We start from the raw sequence: 23134 nt of genomic DNA, 5'->3' as shown, positions 1-23134 counted from the left end.
GCTTTGTCCCATAGCTTTGTCCATAGTAACAAGGATGGCGCCTGCCTGTGGCGACTTTTGCGAAGCACCAGAACATAAAGGTTCACTTACAACTTCCAACAACTCACCCGCATCAGGGAAACGGCAGAAATCGATGCCGTTTCGGACAAGCTGCTTGGGCACTTGAAGGCTCTTGCAATTTTGCGATCTCCTGCAGCTGCAGGAGCCCCGGACTATAAATTTCCCACGCTGGGCTGTAAAACTCCCGACCCAACGGAGGAACACAGATACTGTACCTGGAAACTCCGGGATGACCTCCAGAGCCGACGGCTGGATCTTCCAGGAACAACGGAGCTGGAGCTGCCCGAATTTGACGGAACCCCCGTTCGTTACGGAGCTGGAGCTGCCGTCTGTGGGGAATCCCCGTTCCAGCGCAGGCCCGCAGAAACAGCAGGTTACAGTAAGCACAGCACCTGGAAACAAAGGGTAGGCCCTCCATTGTGTCCGGAAACTGGCCGACGGGCAGGACTTCAGGTCAGACTGAAGCGCAGGGGACTTCATCCCCCTCTTCCTACTATCCTACTGGCCAACGTACAGTCCTAGAAAATAAAGTGGAGGACTTAGGGCAAGGCTGCTTTATCAAAGGGAGCTGAGGAATGCTCTGTGTTCTGTTTCACAGAGACAGGCTCACCCCCAGGAGGGGGGGGGGGGGGGGGGGGGGGGGGGGGGGGGGGGGGTTAGAGGAACACTTCCAGGACTGTTTGGAGTCTGTAGACTGGGTAATGTTCAAGACTCGGCAACGGACTTGAACGAATACGCCACAGTCGTTTCAGACTTCATAAGAAATGTGTGGAGGACTGCATCCCTACAGTCTGGACCACTTGACAACAAAAACTCATATGTCAGGCTGTTATTCATTGATTACAGCTCGGCATTTAATACAATCATCCCCTCCAAGCTGGTTAGTAAACCGCAGAACTGGTGTCTCTGCGCATCCCTCTGCAACTGGATCCTGTTTGTATTGGTGGAAATGTGTCAGCCTCGATAACAATCAGCACGGGAGCTGCTTGCTCAGCCCCCTGCTGTACTCAATCTATATCCTGATGCATAGCCAGTCATAGTATGAACTCCATCATCAAGTTCGCTGACGATACCACTGTTGTGGACGTATCACTGATGGGGATGAGTCAGAGTATAGAAGAGAGATCGAATGGTGACTGTCCATATGGTGCCAGCACAATAACCTGGCCCTCAACACAGCAAAACCAAGGAACTGGTTGTGAACTTTGGAAGGAGTAGGATGGGGAACCACAGTCCCAATTATATCAACGATGGTTGAAAGGGTCAAGAGCTTCAAATTCCTGGGCGTTGCACATCTCTGAAGATCTTTCCTGGTCGAGAACACTGATGCAATTATAAGAAAACACATCAGCGCCTCTACTTTCTGAGAAGATTTACGGAGAGTCAGTTTGTCAAGGAGGACTCTCTCTAACTTCTACAGGTGCCAGTAGAGAGCATGCTGACCGGTTGCATCGTGGCTTGGTTCGGCAACGTCCCTGGAGAGGAAAAGACTACAAAAAGTAGTAAACATTGCCCAGACCATCATCGGCTCTGACCTCCCTTCCATCGAGGGGTTCTATCGCAGTCGCTGCCTCAAAAAGGCTGGCAGTATCATCAAGGACCCACCCCATCCTGGCCACACACTCACTCTCCCTGCTACCTTCAGGTAGAAGGTACAGGAGCCTGAAGACTGCAACGACCAGGCTCATGAATAGCTACTTCCCCACAGCCATCAGGCTATTAAACTTGGCTCGGACAAAACTCTGAACATTAATAGCCCATTACCTGTTTATTTGCACTTTATCAGTTATTTATTCATGTGTGTATATATTAATATAATGGTATATGGACACACGATCTGTTCTGTAGTCATGCTTACTATGTTCTGTTGTGCTGAAGCAAAGCAACAATTTCATTGTCCTATCAGGGACACATAGAAACATAGAAAATAGGTGCAGGAGTAGGCCATCGGCCCTTCGAGCCTGCACCGCCATTCAATATGGTCATGGCTGATCATCCAACTCAGTATCCTGTACCTACCCTTCTCTCCATACCCCCTGATCCCTTTAGTCACAAGGGCCACATCTAACTCCCTCTTAAATATAGCCATTACTGGCCTCAACTGCCTTCTGTGGCAGAGAATTCCAGAGATTCACCACTCTCTGTGTGAAAAATGTTTTTCTCATCTTTGTCCTAAACGACTTCCCCGTTATCCTTAAACTGTGACCCCTTGTTCTGGACTTCCCCAACATCGGGAACAATCTTCCTGCATCTAGCCTGTCCAACCCCTTAAGAATTTTGTAAGTTTCTATAAGATCCCCCCTCAATCTTCTAAATTCTAGCGAGTACAAGCAGAGTCTATCCAGTTGACAATGTCCACATGACAATAAACTCTCTTGAATCTTGAATCTAGTTTGTAGGGTACTTGGACCAGAGCCATAGTAGACAGATCCTCAGTAGACAGCTGTTGCTTTTCATAGTGACCCATTCCTTTCTGACCCATGTGATCTTTCCTTCTGTGTCATTGGCAAATTTAAAACATGAATTGTCTGTTTGTCCTTCAGCCATTTATCATTTTTCCTCCTTCTTTCGCTGTTGCTGGAGGTTGAGCAGTTAGACTAAGTATGACTCAGACGTGTCTCTCATTTCAAATCGATCCCTTTGGTTTTATTCCTAATCCCGGGACCCCAAACAACAAATAAAGGGGCACTGTTAATTGTTCAAGTTTATTCAACCAGGGGGAGACTCGGTCCAAATATCCGGGATTAGGGAGGCATGTATATAATTCAGTGCAGTGCGTTCGCTTATGTTCATGGCTGGTTTTAACAAGATACTGTAAATACTGGTCTTTTTTATTAGTGTGTAGTCAAGTCAAGTCAAGTCAAGTCAAGTTTATTTGTCACATACACGTACGGGATGTGCATTGAAATGAAAGTGGCAATGCTCGCGGACTTTTGTGCAAAAGACAAACAACCAAACAAACTATAAACACAATCATAACACACATATTCTTTTGCATAATAAATAATGGAAGGAAAAACGTTCAGTAGAGTTATCCCTGGCTTCCTTCTACCTCCAGTCTTGCAGGAGGACATCCAAGTTTATACTCCCTTTTCCCAGTTTCAAATTATTTCACAATAAGTTAGGTGTATGCAAAGAGGATTATTTTCGGCCTTCACTGTAGGTAGGTGTAGTCAGTAATACTGGGAAGGGCCAACTTGGGAGCTGTCCTGACCTACCATCTACCTCATTGGAGACCCTCGGACTCTATTTAATTGGGCTTTACTGGCTTTTATCTTGCACTAAACGTTACTCCCTTAGATCTTGAATCTGTACACTGTGAAGGGCTTGATTGTAATCATGTATAATCTTTCCACTGACTAGATAGCATGCAGCAAAAATGTTTTTCACTCTACGCTACACGTAGCCTAAACTAAACTAAACCAAACTACTCATGAGAAGTGTAGATTACATATTCAGCTCGAAGGATGGAAACTTATCAGAAGTGTGTGTGGTAGGTTGGAGAGTTGTATTGGTCAATAATTTATGCCTTCTGCATATGCTCTGCAAGCTGAATGCATCTGCCACACGCAAGTCTTGAATGTGGTTTGAAGGTTGCACAATGTACTGCTGAATCAGAAGATTTCCGTTGCGTAATCTTATAAATTTCATTACGGGTTTTTTTTTTCTTAACCAGCTTGGATTGCAAAGAACAAGTGCAATCAAGTAATGGGATGGTGGTGTTGGCTGGAGTCCAACGGCAGTATCCGGCCTTACTAATTCTCAGGCATTACACTGGGAATTCAACCCCACATCATTCATCAAGTCAGAACTGGCACAGGATCCATGGTGGGCTTTGTGCAGGAAAGATTTATGAGCAGCAAGGACATCATTTTATTTTTCTTACGATTTTGGTTCGCATTAATGTTTTAAATTATTTCTGAAATCTGTGTGCACTTTCTTATATATTTATATTGTAAATTATAATTTTAAAGAATAATTCACCTGTTTTAAGATTTTTTCCAGGTGTTTTTAAAACATCAGCCTCTAACTAAAGAGTAGTTTGTGAATAATGTGTTGTAAACTGACTTTGCTGGTGTATTTCATGAAGCTGATTCAATTGGAGTCATTTATTTGACTGTAGCACCTTGCCCTGAAGACTTCTATGAATTCCAAAGATGGTAAAAACAACCGCTGAAATCGATGATGTTATTTGCAGAGGGCAAATAACCCAGCAGTATGAATGATGATTTCTCTAATTTCAAGTACTCTTGTATTCCCTCTCTGCCCCTCTCTTCCTTTCCCCCCTGCGCTAGTCCTACCAGTTCCACTGTTCGCATCCTTTCATCCCTATTGTTGTCACACCTTCCCCAGCCAAAAATGGGCTGTTATGGGCACCACCCTTCCTAAGGACATCTGTTACTGGCCTTGATTTGCTCTGGGTTTGCTACTTTCAGTCTGATGAAGGGTTCCGACCTGCAACGTTGCCTATTCTTTTTTCCCGGAGATGCTGCCTGACCCACTGAGTTTCTCCAGCATTTTGTGTCTATCTTTAGTTTTGCTTGAATCTGGGACTATCAGTGTGCTTACTGGACTGGTCATTCATTGTATTCCATAGCATTTAAAATATACAGTTTATGGCAAGGCCCTTAACACCATTGATGCAATGTAGGATCTTGGGACCAAGTCCACTACTCCCGGCAATTTGCAGTCCAAGTAGATAGAGTGATAAACAAGTTGTACGCTTGCCTTCACTGGTCGGGGCATCGAGTATAAGAAACAAGAAGAGTTAGGAAGTCATGTTGCATCATGATAGGGCTTTGGTTAACCGCATGTGGACGATTGTGTGTACTTCTGGTTGCCCCCTTACAGGAAAGATGTGGAGGCTTTGTGCAATGTGCAGAAGAGGTTCACCAGAAACTTGCTTGGATTAGAAGATATTTCCAATAAGGAGAGGTTGGACAAACTTGGATTGTTTTTTGTCTGGAATGTTAGAAGTAAACAAGAGACCTGATAGAAGTATATAAAATAATGAGAGGCGTAGACAGGGTTTTTCAGAACCATTTCCCCAGGGTAAAGACTGGAGGGCAGAGGGAAGGGAACATTTAAGGGAGATGTGTGGGGCAAGTTTACTAACATAGAGTGATGGGTGTCTGGAACGTGCTGCTGGGGTGGTGGTGGAAGCAGAAATGATAGTGGCATGTTAGAATCTTTTAGATAGGTACATGGATATGCAGGGAATGAAGGGATGTGGATCATATGCAGGTAGAGGAGATTAGCTGAACGTGACACCATGTTCGGCACAGATATTGTGGGCCAAATGGCCTGTTCCTGTGCTGCATTGGTTTATGTTCCATCAGCAGCCCAATTGGCAACTAGTCTTTGGCACTGGACCCTATGTAGCAAAGGCTTGGCAAGATCCAACCTCTACACCGGACACAGGGATGTGTAGCTGTTAGTTTAACTGATCCTGTTTGGCACGGGCATTGTGAGCTGAAGAGCCTGTTCCTGTGCTGCGCGGTTATATGTTCCATGTTCCATCTGCAGCCCAATTGCCAACTGGTCTTTGGCACTAGACTCAATGATGCAGAGTGTTGGCAACATACAGCCTCCACAATGGACACATGGATGTGTATCTGAGCATAAACCACAGGCAGAGACTTTAGCTAAGACAAGTGAGTCAGCATGGTCAGTTCCTGATGAATGGTCCTGGCCCAAACCATCGCCTGTCACTTACCCTCCACAGATGCCGCCTGACCCACTGATTTCCTCCAGCTCTATGAGTTTTGCTCAAGATTCCAGCATCTGCAGTTCATTTTCTCTCCATTTTACTGCCTCAATGCAAATTCTCCTCAGAGTGCCTACTTTGAAGAAGTTATCTCTGTTATCAGGCAACTGAACCATCCTACCAACAACCAGAGAGCGGTCTTGAGCTACTATCTACCACATTAAAGACACTCGGACTATCTTTTATTGGACTTTACTGGACTTTATCTTGCACCAAACGTTATCCGATAGTTAGAGGTACAGACGGGAGATTCTGCGGAAACAGGCAAGACTCCAGGACGGTGGGCTGCCTCCCTGGTGCCAGGGTCCAGGATGTCTCAGATCAACTTCAGGACATTCTTGAGAGTGAAGGTGAACAGCTGGAGGTAGTTGTGCACAAATGACGTGAGTAAGAAGAGGAAGGACATTCTGCAATGTGAGTATAGGGAATTAAGTAGGAAGCTGAAATGCCGGACTTCTAGGGTGGTTATCTCTGGGTTGCTTCCAGTACCTCGTGCTAGTAAGGGCAGGAACAGGGAGATAGGGGATGTGAACGTGTGGCTGAGGAGTTGGTGCAGGGGGCAGGGAATTAGATTTCTAGATCACTGGAATCTCTTCTGGAGCAGGGGTGACCTGCACAAAGGGGACAGGTTGCACCTTAGTTGGAGGAGGACCAACCTTCTGGCAGGCAGGTTTGCTAGTTCTACACGGGTGGGTTTAAATTAAACAGTGGGGGGGGGGGGTGGAGCATCAATGTGGAAGCGTGTGCGTGCAGTGAACGGAAAAGAGACTGTAGGAAAGGTCACGTTAAACCAATGGAAGGAGACAAAGGACCATAAAAGGAGGACAGAAGCAATAGGTAGAAGGGAGATTTAAAAAAAAAAACCTTAAAGCTTTGTGCCTTAATGCGAGGAGCAAAAAGGTGGATGAATTGAATGCGCAGTTAGTAATTAAGGAATATGATATAGTTGGAATTACGGCGACATGGCTCCAGTGTGACCAAGGATGGGGGCTAAACATGCAGGGGTGGTCGATATTCAGGAAGGATAAACAGAAAGGTCGAAGAGGTGGGGAGGCATTGCTGGTTAAAGAGGAGATTAATGCATTAGCAAGGAGAGACATTAGCTTGGATGCTGTAGAATCGGTATGGGTAGAACTGCAAAATAACCAAGGGCAGAAAACACTTGTTGGAGTGGGATACAGACCACTAAACAGCAGTAGGGAGGCTGGGGATACAGACCACCACACAGCAGTAGGGAGGCTGGGGATACAGACCACCAAACAGCAGTAGGGAGGCTGGGGATACAGACCACCAAACAGCAGTAGGGAGGCTGGGGATACAGACCACCAAACAGCAGTATGGAGGCTGGGGATAGCATCAAGCTGGAAATTAGGGATGCATGTAGTGAAGGCACGGCAGTTATCAGGGGTGGCTTTAATCTACATATAGATTGGGCCAACCAGATTGGTGACAGTGATGAGGAGGTATACGGAATGTATACGGGATGTTTTTTTAAACCAATATGTGGGGGAACTCATTACACAAAACCCAGTCTAGGATGGCTTGACTTCTAAAGCCATCCTAGACTGGGTTTTGTGTAATGAGGAAGGATTAGTTAGCGACCTTGGTGTGCAAAGCCCCTTGGGCAATAGTGACCATATTATGGTGGAATTCTGCATTAGGATGGAGAATGACACAGTTAATTCAGAGACTAGGGTCCTGAACTTAAAGAAAGATGTTTGAAGGTATGAGATGGGAATTGGCTAGGATAGACTGACAAATTATACTTAAAGGGTTGACGGTGGAGATGCAATGGCAAAGATTTAAAGACGGCATGGATAAACTCCGAAAATTGTTCATCCCTGTCTGGCGAAAAATTTAAACAGGGAAGGCGGTTCAACCGTGGCTAATGATGGAAATCAAGGATAGTGTTAAATCCAAGGAAGAGGCATATAAATTGGCCAGAGGAAGCAGCAAACCAGAGGACTGGGAGAAATTTAAAAACTGACTGTAAAAGCTTCTTTAGATATGTAAAAAGGACAAGAATAGTCAGAGACATGTGACTTTATAATGGGAAACAAGGAAATGGCAGAACAGTTAAACGAGTATTTTGGTTCTGTCCTCACTTCTGCTTCTTGCGTTTGAGGCAGGTGCAGTTATGTAATGCCCTACACGTGCTGTAGCCAGTTCAATGTGCTGTTGTCGAGGGCCATGAGGTCTACCCCTCCACCAAGGGGGCGGAGGACAGCGCAGTCGAAAATGACGTGCAGCGCTGTATATTGGTCTGCTCCACAAACGCAAGCTACTGAAGAATGCAGCCCCCAGCGGTGCATGTTGGCGTTGAACCAGCTGACCCCGGTATGGAGCAGGTTCAGGGCGACCCACTCTTTGCGGGGCAGGTCCGAGCTGGGTGGGGCTGTGGTGTTCGGTGCAACAGTGAATTGTGGAGGTCGCAAAGTCTGTTCCCAGCTGGTACTCCATGCTCCTAGTGTGTTGAAACCGGAGCCAAAGAGATGGAAGAAGGGGCGACGAGATGACAGGGCTGTGAGTTCTGGGCGAGGTGGTGCAAAGGATGTTTGGCGTTCGATGGGGTCTGTCTTCACTAAGGAAGACACAAACAATCTCCCAGAAATACTAGGGGATTGAGGGTCTAGTGGGAGGGAGGAACTGAAGGCAATTCACGTTGGTCAGGAAATGGTGTTAGGTAAATTGTTGGGACTGAAAGCAGATAAATCCCCAGGGCCTGATGGTCTGCATTCCAGAGTACTCAAGGAGGTGGCCCTAGAAATCGTGGATACATTGGTGATCATTAGAGCCAGGATTTTGACATAAATGCCATGTGCCTTTTCATGCCTTTTTTAATGATTTCACCAGGATAATGCCCTTTTCACAATCGAGTGCCTAAATCAGCGTTTTTTTTGCTGTTTTGCTAAAAGGTCGTGCTATTTTCTCTAGTTGTACCATGATTACAATAACGTTTTCTATGTTAACACGTTAATATTATTGTTATTATTAACATATTAACATAGTATATCTTACAAGAAAACTTCCACCACCAGGGCAAAACCGGCGGCACCACCATCGGTCATTCATTCATTGGTGCCGCTGCCCGCTGGTTGTCTTCTCCAAGATCTATTTAAGAAAGAACTGCAGATGCTGGAAAAATCGAAGGTAGACAACAAATGCTGGAGAAACTGAGCAGGTGAGAGCATCTGTGGAGAGAAGGAATAGGTGGCGTTTCGGGTCGAGACGCTTCTTCAGACTGATGTGGGGGGGGGGGGGAGGAGGGGAAAAAGAAAGGAAGAGGCGGAGACAGACGACTAGAAGGAGAACTGGGAAGGGGAAGGAGGGAGAAGACACGGGCTATCTAAAATTAGGGAAGTCAATGTTGATACCGCTGGGGTGTAGACTACCCAAGCAAAATACCCAAGCTTGTCTCCTCACTACATTTACTGCTGGCTCCAGGTGCAAAGTGATCTGTGCAAAGCATTCATTGATGCTGGAATTCCACTGTGGAAATTGGAAATCAAATCTCTCAGTTTTTTTTTGGAGAAATACACAGAGGAACATATACCAAGCGAGTTATCATTATTGAAAAATTATGTTGACAGCAACTTCAACATAGTTATGCAGAAAATTAGAGATGAAGTTGCATGCAACAAAATATGGATCTCAATAGATGAGATAACCGATGCTGTGGGGAGATATGTTGCCAATGTGGTCATCTGTACACTGGAGGCAGGTCAACCCAAATTCCACCGACCCTGGTTGTGTGGTAATAAATTCTATCTAAATTCTATCTAACCACCAAAGGAGTATTTGTTGACATCGGAAGTAATTAAGAAGTCAAACAACTCAACTATTGCTCAGTTGTTTATATCTTCACTTGCTGTACTTTGCCAGAAGGCATAAAACATGAGAATGTTTTTCTGTTTGTGACTTAAAGTTTTATTCTCCAAAATGTTGCATTTGACATGCTTAGCTCAAGGACTTCATAGAATTGCCAAGCACATACGTAGCTTCTTTCCAAATGTCGATTGCCTAGTATCCAATGTCAAGAAAACCTTCCTCAAAGCACCGTCACGTGCAGTTGTTCATGGGAATGGCACCTGAGATTCCACTACCTCCTCAGCCCGTTTTGACTAGGTGGGGTGCATGGCTCTCAGCTGTACTCTAATATGTTGCATATTTTGAAAAGATAAAATAAATCGTCAGCTGTTTTGAAGAAGAAGAATCTGCTGTAGCCAGGATCGTCTGTGCAATCATTCAGAAAACGTCCCTCCACCGCGATCTTGTGTTTATTGCTTACAATTTTGTAAACTTCCCACAAGCTATCACTTCCCTTGAGAAACGTGGTAAAACATTAATGAATAACTTGCAGGTTTTCAACAAATTAACTGACGATATTCGTAAAGTTCCTGGAGATGTAGGTAAAGACATGCAAGGAAAATGTGAGAGAGTGATTTTAGCTAACAAAGATCTTTAAGAAATAGAAAACATAACTAAATTTCTCAAAGGTAGTTGTAATGCTCAAGATATCAGCATGAATATAGAGTCTGTAGCTTGTTTCGGGTATGCACCAGTGACCTCATCTGAGGTAGAAATACATTTTTCACAACTGAAGCATATTCTGTCTGACGGATGGCATAGTTTAACACCAGATAACATAAAAACAATGCTAGTAATCAAGTGCAACCAGGAAACTGGTCATTTAATGTAGTATACCTTTATATTATCATTTTTAATCATATTTTTGTGGAGATAAATGCCTTTTTATGCCTTTTTTTGTCAATAAAACTTCCTTTTTCGTGCCTTTTTTGTAATTTTCTTATGCCTTTTTGCCTGCCTATTTCAGAGTTTTTTAGTGCCTAACATCCTGGCTCTAGTGATCATTTTCCAATGTTCTCTCAACTCTGGATCAGTTCCTGTGGACTGGAGGGTAGCCAATGTAACTCCACTTTTTAAGAAAGGAGGGAGAGAGAAAATGGGGAATTATAGACCAGTTAGCCTTACATCGGTAGTGGGTAAGATGCTTGAGTCGATTATTAAAGATGTTACAGCAGCACATTTGGAAAGCAATGACAGGATCAGTCAAAGTCAGCATAGATTTATGAAGGGGAAATCATGCTTGACTAATCTTTTGGAATTTTCTGAGGATGTAACAAGTAGAATGGACAAGGGAAAGCCAGTGGATGTGATATATTTGGACTTTCAGAAAGCCTTTGACAAGGTCCCATTCAAGAGATTAGTGTGCAAAATTAGCACATGCTATTGGGGGTAGAGTATTGACATGGATAGAGAACTGGTTGGCAGACAGGAAGCAAAGAGTAGGAATTAATGGGTCCTTTTCAGAATGGCAGGAAGTGACTAGTGCCGCAAGGCTTGGTGCTGGGATCCCAGTTATTTACAATATATATTAACGGTTTAGACGAGGGAATTAAATGTGACATCCTCAAGTTTACAGATGACACAAAGCTGGGTGCCTGTGTGAGCTGTGTACAGGATGCTTGCTATGAGGCTGCAGGGTGACTTGGATTGGTTGGGTGAGTGGACACATGCATGGCAGATGCATATAATGTGGAAAAATGTGAGGTTATCCATTTTGGTGGCAAGAACAGGAAGGCAGATTATTATCTGAATAGTGTCAGATTAGGAAAAGGGGAGGTGCAACGAGACCTGGGTGTGCTTGTTCGTCAGTCACTGAAAGTAAGCATGCAGGTACAGCAGGCAGTGAAGAAAGCTAGTGGCATGTTGACCTTCATTGCGAGAGGAATTGAGATTAGGAGCAAGGAGGTCCTACTGCAGTTGTACAGGACCCTTGTGAGACTGCACCTGGAGTATTGTGTGCAATTTTGGTCTCCTAATTTGAGGAAGGACATTTTTACTATTGAAGGAGTGCAGCGTAGGTTCACCAGGTTAATTCCCAGGATGGCACATGATGAAAGAATGGGACAACTGGGCACGTATTCACTGGAATTTAGAAGGATGAGAGGAGACCTTATAGAAACATATACAATTCTTAAAAGATTGGATAGGCTAGTTGCAGGAAAAATGTTCCTGATGTTGGGGGAGTCCAGAACCAGGGGTCACAGTTTAAGAATAAGGGGTAGGCCATTTAGGACTGAGATGAGGAAAAACTTTTTCACCCATAGAGTTATGAATCTGTGGAATTCTCTGCCACAGAAGGCAGTGGAGGCCAATTCACTGGATGTTTCAAGAAGGATTTTGATTTAGCTCTTGGGGCTAAAGGAATCAAGGGATGTGGGGAAAAAGCAGGAACGGGGTACTGATTTTGATGATCAGCCATGATCATATTGAATGGCAGTGCTGGTTCGAAGGGCCGAATGGCCTACTCCTACTCCTATTTTTCTATGTTTCTTTGTTTCTATGGATGGCTCCATTGTAATCATGTGTAGTCTTTCCTCTCTGGCGGACATTTCGCTCCTCATCTGCTGTCCCAGGTTCGATCCTGACTAAGGCTGCTGACTGTACGGAGTTTCTACATTCTCTCCGTGACTGCATGGGTTTTCTCCGGGTGCTCCGGTTTCCTCCCACACTCCTAAAACTGACAGGTTTGTAGGTTGAAGAAGGTCTGAAGAAGGGTTTCGGCCCGAAACTTTGCCTATTTCCTTCGCTCCATAGATGCTGCTGCACCCGCTGAGTTTCTCCAGCTTTTTTGTGTACCTTCGATTTTCCAGCATCTGCAGTTCCTTCTTAAACAGGTTTGTAGGTTAATTGGCTTCAGTAAAAATTGTAAATTGTCCCGAATGTGTAGGATAGTGTTAGTGCGCAGGTGATCACTGGATGGCGCAGACTCGGAGGGTCGAAGGGCCTGTTTCCGTGCTGTATCTCAAAACTAAACTAAGCTAAGTGAAACTCTGCATCTTTCTTTGAGCTTTCTCCTACCTACCACATTCAGTCTGAAGATGAACCCTGACCTGAAACGTCGCCTGTCCATCAATGCTGCCTGACTAACTGATTTCCACCAGCACTTTGTGTTTTCCTTGAACATATGAAGCCAGTTCAATGAAAGTTCAGCAGGTAGAAATAACCTAAGCTTTATTCGGCAGCTTACTTTCAAATTCTTAGTTCAGCACCTACAAAGGGGAACAGAATATGCTGTATCCTCAATCACACAACTTCAACAACAAACTGAAAGGAAATCGTATTTTTTTTCCACCGTTAGAGCCAGCATTAGAATTCCCTTGTCCACTCCCGGACTGTCAGAAATAAATTCTGGGCAGTGTGCCCATGTATTCCTGCCCATTACAGTTAACAAAGACAGAGCCTGCACTGTATATATTTAGAAACTATTGGTGAAGTTGATGATTGATCTATGGGAGTAAGACTTATGTTTGAGTTTAGGGCGTTTTTCACTTCCAAAGAAGATATTAACATTTGTCACTTCACACAATGTTTCTTTGCAAAATAAAGCATTCATTTATTCGAAAGACAGCTTCAATTATTTTCAAAGAAAACAAACTTCTGCGTAAGGCAACAGCTGGAAGGAAGTAAAAGGTAGCAAAAGACATATTTCAGCATGTTGGGAAATAGCAGCTGTTCGGGCAAATGCTAAATAATTCGTTTAGAGATGCAGCATAGAAACAGGCCCCTCAGCCCACCGAGTCCACACCGACCACAGGCCCGTAGGAAGCTTTTGAAAAAGGGGGGTGGCATGACAGGGTTACAAAAATTTCACGAGTGCGAAGCCCCTCGCTGCAGGGGTCCAGGGCCCGCTTAATTATATTCAAATTATATTAAATATTTGATGCAAAAAGAAAGTTGCAAACTAAGGAATTCATATTTTTCAGTATTGTTATCAACGAAAAGAAACCAGCTCTAATAGTTTAATATTATTTATATGGAGGAGAAAACCCACCTTCATTTTGCAATCTCACTAAAGATAATCCCCCTTTCCTCTCCCCCTCCCTCTTTCCCTCCCTCCCCTTCATCTTTCTCTCCCCTCTCTCTTTCTCCCCCTCCAACGGACGCCGCGGATGGAGGCGATGGTCCTTGTGGGCAGTTTGATACCCCCGATAAAAAACAGACTCCCCCTCCCGCAACGCGATAGTCCACGGCCCCACTGACTCACCCAGACTAGACACGAGGCGTGGAAATGGTGGTGATCTGATCTCGCCGGGCCCGCTGTGCACGCGCGCAGAGACGCCGTCATTTTGCGTCACCGGCTTCCCCCAACTGCGCAGGCGCAGATGGTCGCAAATTTTTTTCCACAAATCATCCCGCGGGCCGGGACCAGAATTTCTTTCAAAGTGGAAACATTGATTGCGTTCCAATTTTTTTTTTTTTTTCAGGATTTTTTTTACTCTGAAAAAAAAGAGGGGTGCGACCACACCCATCGCACCCTCCCTTCGGACGGCCATGGACCATCAATCACTCGTTCACATTAGTTCTATGTCATCCCACTTTCGCATCCACTCCCTACACATGGGGCAATTTACAGAGGCCATTTAACCTACAAACCGGGGTCAAGGATAGAGCGTTCACGTCGCGGCCCTGTTTCCACCAATCTTTCCACCACAAGAAGCACAAGGAGCGACAAGACAGACACCATTGTATGCAGATGCCGAGAAGTGTGTTCAGCTCTGGCTGAACATCTTCTAATCTTGTGTGTGGACTCGATAAGAAGAATCTACAAACCCACACATCTTTGGGATGTGGATGCAAACCGGACACCAGGAGGAAACCCACGTGGTGACAGGGATCTGACACCATGTCACTACCTTCCTTATTTAGTCAGAAATGCTGGGAAAAGTTGATAAAGTAGCACAGATACTATATACGTGAAACAGTTTCGAGAATCAACAAGGAAACCCACGCGGTCACAGGGACAACGTGCAAACTCCACATAGACACCACCCAAGGTCAGGATCTAACCCAGGTCTCTGGCGCTGTGAGGCAGCAGTTCCACCAGCTGCACCACTGAGCTGCCTCTTTATCCTATCAGAATAATTAACACCTGAAGATTAAGTGGCCTATACAAGAGTCTCATCAATCCCACTATCATATCTGCCTCCACCACCACCTCTGGCAGTGTGGCATAGGTGCTCACCACTCTCCGTGTCAGAAAAAACTTGCCAACACATTTTCTTTCAATTTTGCCCCTCTCACCTCATAGCTATGCCCTCTAGTATTTAATATTTCCAAACTGGGTAAAAGGTTCTGATTGTCTATCCTAGATATGCCTCTCATAATTTTACATTCTTCTATCATGTCACATCGATACCTCTGGCATTCCAGTGAAAACAGTTCAAGTCTGTCCAACGTCTCCTTGCCACTAACATTCTCTAATCCGGACATCATTCTGGCAAACCTCCAAACCACCGCACCCTTTCCAAAACCTTCACATCTTTCCTGATTGGGATGACCAGAACCGCACGCAATAAACCAAATGTGGCCTACTCAAAGCCCGACAATGCTTAAAAGGATGTTCAAAACTGGAATCCCGATCCTCCTGCACGGGGGGTTCCCGATGTTGGGCGAGTCCAGAACTAGGGGCCACAGTTTAAGAATAAGGGATAAGCCATTTAGAACGGAAATTAGGAAACTTTTCACACAGTTGTGAGTCTGTGGAATTCTCTGCCTCAGAGGGCGGTGGAGGCCGGTTCTCTGGAAACTTTCAAGAGGGAGGGCTCGCAAGAGAGAGCTAGATATGGAGAAGGCAGGAACGGGGTATTGATTGTGGATGATCAGCCATGATCACATTGAATGGCGGTGCCGGCTTGAAGACCCGTATGGTCTACTCCTGCACCTATTGTCTATTGCCTATTGAGTATCGGAATGTTTAAGAAACATTTTAACAGGTAATAATAATAATAATGGATGGGATTTATATAGCGCCTTTCTAATACTCAAGGCGCTTTACATCGCATTATTCATTCACTCCTCAGTCACACTCGGTGGTGGTAAGCTACTTCTGTAGCCACAGCTGCCCTGGGGCAGACTGACGGAAGCGTGGCTGCCAATCTGCGCCTACGGCCCCTCCGACCACCACCAATCACTCACACACATTCACACACAGGCAAAGGTGGGTGAAGTGTCTTGCCCAAGGACACATTGTCACTCTATGACACATTGCTTTTAATAACGTACTAGGTGGCATGATCTGAAGAGCTACAGATTGTGGTTGCAAGGTAGGGTTCTGTTTATTATATTATTTACTGAGCAATATGTTTACATATTCGGATGTGCTGCTGCAAGTAAGAATGTCATTGTTCTGTCTGAGACATATGACAATGAAACATTCTTGACTCTTGACTCTTGGATTCGTTTGAGTAGCTCTTTCAAATGGCACAGCCGCGATGGGCCAAATGGCCTCTCCCTGAGTCATGAATTTTCTGTGATTCTAAACCTAACAGTTTGTACATCAAAGACTAAATCTCATCTAGGGGAACCGCATTGAAACTTACTGAATAGTGAAAGGCTTGGATAGAGTGAATGTGGAGAGAATGTTTCCACTAGTGGGAGAGTCTAGGACCAGAGGCCGTAGACTCAGAATAAAAGGACGTACCTTTAGCAAGGAGATGAGGAGGAATTTCTTTAGTCAGAGGGTGGTGAATCTGTGGAATTCATTGCCACAGAATGCTGTGGAGGCCAAGTCAATGGATAAGGTGGAAATTGACAGATTTGTTATTAGGAACGGTGTCATCGGTTATGGAGAATGGGGTTAAGAGGGAAAGATAGTTCGGCATAAGTTCATATGTTCTTGGATGTGAATTATGCCATTCGGCCTATCATGACTTTTCTGCCTCCTCCTCCATCATGTCACTTGATGGGCCGAATGTCCTAATTCTGCTCCTAGAACTTACAAACTTATCTATGGAGCTACCCAAATAAAATGTTGCTCAACAAAGCATGTCGAGTTGCCATTGAAAGGTTTCTGATTTCAATTGCACAAATCACAGATGGCATTAGCTATCCATTTCTTCAGGTGCAAAATAAAGTTGACTGACATTCACAAGAACGACCCTTTAGAGACACTTCATGAAGAGGGACTTTTTGAATCCCAGCAGCACGATTTGCAATTCCTCATGTTTTAAATTGAAAATGGCATGGGGTGCTCAATGCTGGGGGTCAGGAATATAAGGTGGTGAAGCATGAAAGCCAGGAGAGAAGGAACACAAACCAAAGAATTCGATCACACTTTAACATGTCATTAAAATGAAATTCATCTGAAATTCAAGTAGATGCCTTGAGTAATGATTGGTGTTTAAACCCACTGTTATAGTTTTAGAAATATGACAATAATCACATCAAGGGCTTTAACAAGCTATACATTTTCAAATGCCCACAAACTGAAAAAGGCAGAACCTCGTCTACTAAGTCTGTGCCAAAAAGAGATTCCTTCAAACAGATTCCCAGCAAGATTTTGGATCTCCTGCAAGTTACCTTTGGCATTTTAATACATTCCATTCATGTAAAGTTCCAGAACACATTGTGAGATGGACTTGTGGCAAAAATAAGTTATTCTAGGGAATATTTTGATATCTCTGTAGAATTATGAATGTAAGGTTAATGTAATGCCTCAGAATCATTGGATATCAAAAAATATTTCATTCCATTGTCCATTTTAACATTATCCAGCATTTGGTACAAGACTGCTTTTAGCTTTCTATGGTCTTGTTTACAAACAAAATACTAAATCATAATTGTTATATGTTTTGTGATCTAATGACAATACTGAATTTCTTTTTTTTTTAATGTATTCCATACCAATGCTCAATGTTGCTTCAAATTGTACCTTACTCTAAGTAACTAATGAAATGAATGTAAAGAAATATATTCACATTGTCATTGCCATTCCTCGATTTTCATGATCTTCACAGAACTCTAACTTCCAGTTATTTTTGGTTCCATTTTAAAATCACGCCATGAGCTATTAAAATAGACCAAATATTTGATACAGCAGAAAAACAGGTCCTTTGGCCCACTGAGTCCACTCCATCACCCATTCACATTCGTTTCATGTTATCCCACTTTCTCATCCCTTCCCGACACACTAGGGGTTATTTACAGAGGCCAATTAATCTACAAACCTGCACGTCTTTGAGTCATGGGAGAAAACCCAAATGGTCACATGTAGAATGTGCAATCTCCACACAGACTGCACCTGAGACCATATGGGCCAAATGCACGCAAATGGCACTAGACCAGTATGGTCTACATGGACAACTGATTTGGTCAACATGGCCAACATGGATCAGTTTCCATGCTCTACACCTCTATGTCTCATTGACTCTAACTCTTAGGTGTTAAAGTAATCCTCAATGCTCATGCAATGAGCTCCGACAATGTCATCAAAATGAAGGAGTTTAGACTTTAGAGATACAGTGCAGAAACAGGCCCTCGCCCCTCCAAAACATGCTGACCAGCGATCACCACATACACCAGCAATATACTACACACTAGGAACAAAGGGAACTGGAGCACCTGGGGATAACCCACATGATCACAGGGAGAACGTACAAACTCCGTACAGACATCACCCATAGTCAGGTTTGAACCCGAGTCCCTGGCATGTAAGGCAGCAACTCTACTACGGAGCTACGTTGGACATCTGCCTTCGGAGTCAGGTGGTGTACATGCCCCAGTCTGTATCAATGAAGCTGAAGTGGAGAGTTCAAGTTCAAGTTCAAGTTTACATTTATTGTCACATGCACCAATTGGTACATTGAAATTTGGGTTACCATACGAATAAAAAAGAACACAACACACGATAGAATTTAACATAGACATCCCCACACAGCAGAGTCAGAGTTTCCCACTGTGAGGAAAGGCACCAAAATTCAGACATCTTCCTCTTTGTTGTTCACCCATGGTCGGGGCCTCCCGAGCCCTCTGCAGTCAACGCTACGGGCGGCCCGATGTTCAGGCCCTCTCGCCGGGATGATGGAACTCCGACGTCGGAATGGAAGAACATTCTCAGCGGCTTGGACTTCTGAATCGGCCACTTCTTGCCGGAGACAGCAGTTCCCGAAGTCCACAGGCCGAGCTGGGTGGAGATTCACACTGGCAGCCCTCGGCAAAGGGATCCCAGGACTCCGCGATGTTGAAGTCAGTGCCGGCCGCGGCTGGAAACTCCGCAAACCATAGCTCCACGATGTTGAAGCAGCAGGCCCAACATCCCAGGTAAGGCATCGCCCGTTCCGCGATGAATCCAGTGCTGCGCCGCCGCTGAAGCTCTGGTCAGTTTCCGGGACTCGGAGAATAGTCACATCCTCGCCAGGAAGTGACTGAGAAACGGTTTCCCCCTTACCCTCCCCACCTCCCCCACATAAAAATACTAAGAAACCTCCAAAACATACTTTTTAGACTAAAAATAACAAAAAGTTGGAAAAACAGACAGACTGTAGGCAGAGGCTGCCATCATACGGTGCCCCTAGTGGCCGATGGTCAAGAGTTACAAGTTCCCAGGAATAAATATCACCACCAACTTTCCACTATGGCCAAGAAAGCACACCAATGCCTCTCCTTCCTCAGAAGATGAGTAAAGTTCAGCATGACTCCAACAATTCTTAATAACAACTACAGGTGTGCCATAGAAAGCATCCTATCTGGATGCTGCGAATAAATTGGCTGAGACATGCCAAAGTAATTGGATAATGAATACATCCATGTGATGAGTCTGTTCTACAAGGACCTGAACTAGTGTCATTAATGCTCACTATATTTTTAGATTATATTATAATATCATATTATATTATAATATTATATTATGTATTATAATATTATTTCGATTATATTATAATAATATCATTTATAATATAATATAAATAATATTATAAAATATTTTAATATAAGTAAAATATATATTATAAAATGATATTGTGATTCTCTTACAAGGACCTGAACAAGGACCTGAACAAGGACTACTCATTAATGCTTAGATTATATTGTAGTTTAATATTATAATAATAATAATTATATAAATATATTATAATATTATTGTTATATTATAATAAGTTAGAAGTGGCAGAAAGATACAAGGCAATGTGCACACTATAGAATGAACTCTTAAATTACAATGATATAGTCATAGATTAGGTGAACAATAACATTGTGTCAGGTGTTCGGTTTGTGGTACAGGTCCATCACCAATTTTCAGGCAACTTTAATTTGGACAGAATTACGAGAGCATACTTGAAATCCTACCCGGAAGCCCCCCTGAAAATGTAGCGCCTAGGCCAGGTAAGTCGGCCAATCTCTACCTCATCGGGTCTTCCGCGGCCAATAAACAGGTCAAATTTGCCACCGGGGTTCTGGAACTCTGACCGGGGAAGAGCCAGCAGATCCATTCCAATAGCAACTTCCACGGCAGGCCTTGGGGACTGGTAACCAAGGGTGCTGGAAAATCAGTGGTGGACCTGTATCTCAAACACTTACACAAAAGTGATTATTATTTTCTGGAGACACAACGGGCTGCAGATGCTGGAATCTTGAGCAAAACACAAAATGTTTGGGCATCTGAACAGATCAGGCCACTACATGTAAGGAATGGATAGCTCTCTTTTCCAGCTTTCTCCTACCCATTGCATTCAGTCCAAAGAAGAGTTCCCACTTGAAACATCGCCTGTTTATTCCATCCACAGATGCTGCCTAACTTGCTGATTTAACCAAGCACTTTGTGATTATGGAGAGGATGCTTCCACTAGTGGGAGAGTCTGGGACCAGAGGCCATAACCGCAGAATAAAGGGGCGTACCTTTAGAAAGAAGATGAGGAGGAATTTCTTTAGTCAGTGGGTGGTGAACATGTGGAATTAATTGCCACAGACAGCTGTGATAGATTGATTGATCACAGATTGATTGATATATTCTTGATTAGTATGGGTGTCAGATGTTATGGGGAGAAGGGAAGAGAATGGTGTTGAGAGGGAGAGATAGAACAGCCATGATTAAATGGGCCAAATGGTCTAATTCTGCTCATATAACATGTACTCATTTTTTTTTCTTGGTGTTCTCTCGGCAAAGATCTAGTCATCGTATATCATTTCCTAAAAAATCAGCAATACTGGGTCGCCATTACCGAACCCGACAGATCATTCTATGAGAGGTGGGATTATCCATGATTCAGTTAATTTATAGGATAAATATCTTTCATCAAGAACATAAGAAATATGGGGAAATTAATGTTACAAATAATATGCAAAAGCAAAACAAAGAGTTTGGCAACTCTTTAAAAAAGACTTTTTATTAAATTGAAAACATCTAAAATGGTTCCAAATGGAGAAACAAAGAACTGCATATGTTGGTTTATAGAAAAAGGCACATAGTGCTGGAATAACTCAGCCAGTCAGCTTGCATCTCTGGAGAACATATATAGGTGACGTTTCAGGTCAGGACCCTTCTTCAGACTCAAAAATAATATGGCGATAGAGCATGAGAGAAGCAGGAATTACAGAGGGTGAGAAGAGAGTATGTGTCTCACAGAACTCCCATCAGAGAGAAGAGGAGAACTTCAAAGAAAACATACCTTGAGGAGATTCCACAGCGGAGCAGTCGAAATGGAGATGCTGGTTTACAGAAGGACACAAAGTGCTGGAGTAACTCAGCAGGTCAGCCACAATCTCTGAAGAACATATATAGGTGATATTTCAGGTCGGGAGCCTTCTTTAGATTGATGCTCTGATTTGATCTTTTCAAGAATATTTGTTAATACGAATATGGTCCAACGATATTTGATCGATGATTTATTTCACAGTTAAGTCTTCAGTATACTTAATGCCTGATCAATTACAGTAAGTGACATCAGTGGCTGGGAAGCCTTGGAATGTAGCTTTAATATCAGACTGTACTTGGCATTGAGGCAGTACTTACAGTACCACCACTGTTTTCTTTCAATGCATCTAATAATGGTGTTCAGTTCAGTGAGCAGTGTGGTCTAGCAGCTGCTAGCAACTGTGAGCACAATGAATGTGGCCAGAAATGCCCATATCAGTGTTTCATAACTACGCTGACACTTGGCAGTGTTGCCTTCTGCTGTGGTCTTAAGATGATCTGGCATTTGAAAAAAAGTTACAAGCTGCTGTTTAGACACTGAGGCGCCAATTTGGTTAAGCTTTCTCTCTATCTGAAGCCCACAGCAAATACAATTCGTGTCACACCGAGGGTTGTTAAAAGTTTGCTCGAGTTGTTCTGCCACAGATTTGATCCTATCTTTTAATGCTGATGCACCTTGGCCAACTCAACATTACATTTAAAATGTTTGCAATGTTAACGATCTTTTCTCTGACAGTTAACTAAACCAGCGCAATTAAAGATATAGAAAGCATTATTAAAATAATGAAAAAAGTAAGAAACCTCCAAATAATTTGAATTAGTACATGCAACTTAATTTGGGTTTGATGGATAAGTTACTCTGAAATATGCTTTTTTTAATAGAAAGACACAGCATGGAAACAAGCCCGAGTCCACGCCACACATCGATCTCCCATTCCCATCTCCCAAGTTCTATCTTGTCCCACTTCCTCATCTACACACTACGGTCAATTTGCAGAGGCTAATTAACCTATAGACACGCCAGTTTTTGGGAGGTGGGAGGAAACCCGAACATCCGGAGGAAACCCACATGATCAAAGGGAGAATGTGTAAACTCCACAGAGGCAATACATGAGGTCAGGATTGAACATAGGTCGCTGGCGCTATGAGGCAGCAGCTCAACCAGCTGCACCATTGTGCCACCCACCAATTAAAAATGTTGATGTCTCCCTTAACATGACCAACAATTAAAAACATTCTTGTTGAAGGACTTGATGATGCCTGGGACCCTGGCCATTCCCTTTTCTCGCTTCTACCTTCAAGGATAAATTACGGGAGTTTAATAGGCCAGATTAAGAGTTTAAAAGCTTAATAGGCCATTTATCTAGATTTAGGAACAGCTCCCTCCCCACTGCTATCAGACCCCTGAACCAATCAACGCTTGCACATCCCATTGCTGGAGGAGCTGCAACTTAAACTTACTATTAATTCCACCTCAAGAGGGGTTTATTCAAGAGTGCTTTATTGGCAAATGTCCCAAAAGGGAACGATGAAATTCTAACTTGCGGCAGCACAACACATATGTAAACATAGTGCTCTGTAAAACCCATAATAAGCAACAAGCAAACAAAATAAAAGTCTATCCCAGTGCGTATCGCCGCATGTACAGTTCATCAGGTTTACCTTTGTACTTTCTCTTAGACTTGAAAAAGCACATTGAAGGCACCAAGCCATATCGGCCACCAATGCTGGACAGTATGCATCAACATTAAAAGCCACCTCAGTTAACAGGACAGTTATCAGTAAACAAGGTAGCTCCTCGGTAATCATATATA

At 43.7% G+C, this 23134-nt stretch overlaps 1 long non-coding RNA gene across 1 annotated transcript; it reads left to right on the top strand.

Moving 5' to 3' along the window:
- The first annotated feature begins 376 nt into the window (after positions 1-376).
- Positions 377-20052, top strand: LOC116987782. The gene is made up of 3 exons (XR_004415793.1): positions 377-387; positions 9727-9729; positions 20017-20052. It is a non-coding gene; the product is annotated as an uncharacterized LOC116987782 (long non-coding RNA).
- The last annotated feature ends 3082 nt before the right edge of the window (positions 20053-23134 follow it).

Source organism: Amblyraja radiata, chromosome 26 (assembly GCF_010909765.2).
Source record: "Amblyraja radiata isolate CabotCenter1 chromosome 26, sAmbRad1.1.pri, whole genome shotgun sequence".
Taxonomy (NCBI): domain Eukaryota; kingdom Metazoa; phylum Chordata; class Chondrichthyes; order Rajiformes; family Rajidae; genus Amblyraja; species Amblyraja radiata.
This window is presented reverse-complemented; position numbering and strand designations above follow the sequence as displayed.